Genomic DNA, 2,706 nt, shown 5'->3' with positions numbered 1-2,706 from the left:
TTTTCATGCAGGCACTGAACTCCAGAATCCAGAGAAATCCATTCAAAAGGCACAGAGTATGGCCCATTCCCTCAGCGATCCATTTCCTTCATCTACAGTGCTAAAAAGGGGCTAGGGAGGGTGGACATGGTGAATTCTAGAAACAAGAATTTCACAGGAAAAGGTGTTGACAAAGACTGGCAGCAGTGGGAAAGAATGTGCTGGAAGTGACTAAGGCTTGGAGGGGTGTTCTAGACATCAGGAGCTTGACCTCCTCAGCATAAGCTCACAGTGACACACTGAGACATTCAGGTGCATTGTAAATATTAGCACTGGGGCTCAATACTGTTTCTTGTGGGAGGGTTGTCCTGTGCATTGTAGGGTATTTAGCACAGGATTTGGGCTCTACCCATAAATACAGAAAATAGCCCTGCATCTGCCCCTACTTGTTATAATCAATGTCTGCAGATTTTATCTAACATATTTTGGAGAAGAAAGTCCTCAAGTTAATAACTGCTCTATCTGAGGGTAGCATTTTTGCTTGGGGTGCCCTAAAACCTTCACACTGGGGGGACACATGAACATATATCATAACATGGCTTTATAAATGGTCACAGTGTCCCTATTGGTACAATCAAAATGCTTTACAATTCTTTGGGGAAGAGTTATTTGGTTTTCTGTTTTATAGTTCAGTTTTTTTTCTATCTTTCCAACTGGGAGAGAGTACTCATACTTCTTAACCTCTGGCAAGCACATCCAACTTTTGATGTTGCAACAGGATGTTGTCATCTCTACAAGTCACACTGGAGAACTGGTACCCAACAATGTGAAACCATGTTACCCAAAAAGAATACAACAGAAAGAAAACCTGAAAATGTTGTAGGTAGCATTATAGTTTGTGTTAGAAGTCATCAGTTGTCATAGACAGCATGTGGCCCTCAATCTGTGGCTTAGACACCCATGCTGGAGCTCTCAGCAAAGTGTCCTGTCATTACTTGTCCTCAAAAACCAACTACTTTCTCATCCCCTTGGGTAAATACCCATTGCATCATTCAGATCTCAGATCTGTTTTATTCCCCAATGAAACTTTATGTCAACATGATTGCATAAGATCTCTTGAACCTTCAGGAATATCTATCCCTGCTTTGTTGCTGTTGTTGTTTGTTTGCTTTGTCTTTTTTTTAACAATGCCTTCCTAGTTAGCATATCTATTTGAAGAATAATTTAATTATCCTATGCCCTCACAAGAGTGTGGCCTCCATGAAGGTAGAACTCTGGCTACTTTACATTGTATTAAACTTCAGTCCTCCACACAGTTCCCGCATGATACTCAAAGCTTACTGAACAAATAAATGAGTATATTAATTGAGATAATATTTGTAAAGTACCCTACAAATTGCTGTCATAATAACAACAAACAGCTGTGGCATTTCCATTATTATCTCTAGCAGACTCATGTTCAATGATTCATTTCCTTCCTTATTCCCACTTTCTCTGTTTCGTCATTTCTATTTTCTCCTGTCTATAATAGGCCTGAGCTATGCAAAGTAAACTCTTCTTATAAAATTCAAGATTTCAGCAGAGAATAAACCTAAAAGTCTCATGGAAAACTGAGTTACTGTTTAAATACATGTGTTTGTTTTAAGTTTTTCCAGGTGCAAATGTCTGGGCTCTGGACTACCCTGGGTTAAACTCCAGAGCAGATACACAGACAGCCTGAGCCACAGTCTGGCTTGACCTTAGGCTTTTCATGTGAGTTCACTTGTAGGATGAATGGCTAAGAATAAGATAGATGTCCCAAGGCTGAGAAGGGGGACAAGGGCAAGAAGGGCCATCCCGGAGCCCAGGTCGTCTTTCCAGAGACAGACAGTACCGTGGCAGGCAATTGGATTGAGCAGAAGTGCAATTCAATTATGTGTGAAAAAAGAGCCCATTTGAGTAGTCCTGCTGTCTCCAGGGAATGCTTCATCTTCACAGGAGTGACCTCTCCTTTCCTTTTGACTTCTTTAAGCAATCCATTTGCCTAAGACGTGTGCCATCCAATTCAGGGAGCGCCACTGCCACCATTGGGAGAGTTGACAATGGCTAACCCTTGTTGGGTAGAATGACAACATCTCACACAGTCTGTTCCTGACACCAGGTCTGGATGCAGTTGGCCTGGTGACTTCCTGTTTGTAATGAGATCCATAGAATGATTACCAGATGCAGGAGCATCTGCCATATAAAATCCAAATCCCAAGCCCCCACTGGGATGCATAAAACACTGAGACTTTTAGAAATCTTCCCTTCTTCCCCATCTGAGGCTATCTAGAAATACCTGGAAAAGCAAAGATGACCACTATGGCCATAAAACCGACTGTAAGAGATCTCTGCTCTGAGCCCACCTCAACATAAAGGGCAGGTGAGACTTCCTGAAATACAAGCAACTCACTTAGCAGGGGCTTTGTTTCCCTGCTTACTTGATGCAAAGCACAAACTGTCTTCCACTGTGTTTTCATTTGGGCATTTCCTCACTTTCCACTGCCCCTATATACAAAGGACTGCACATTGTGCTGGATATGATGGCTAAACTACCCTTGTTTCAAGGAAAATCTTGAGCTCTTCTTGCTTCATTCCACTCAGCAGCTCCACAGTTTGTTGAGAACATGAGAGGCCTGGGAAAGAAGTTGGAAAACACTGCATTAAGCTGTTTCCCTAGAAGTCTTCGTGCCTACACTGCCAGAGACC

The sequence above is a fragment of the Cricetulus griseus genome, assembly GCF_003668045.3.
Source record: "Cricetulus griseus strain 17A/GY chromosome 1 unlocalized genomic scaffold, alternate assembly CriGri-PICRH-1.0 chr1_1, whole genome shotgun sequence".
Classification (NCBI taxonomy): domain Eukaryota; kingdom Metazoa; phylum Chordata; class Mammalia; order Rodentia; family Cricetidae; genus Cricetulus; species Cricetulus griseus.
This window is presented reverse-complemented; position numbering follows the sequence as displayed.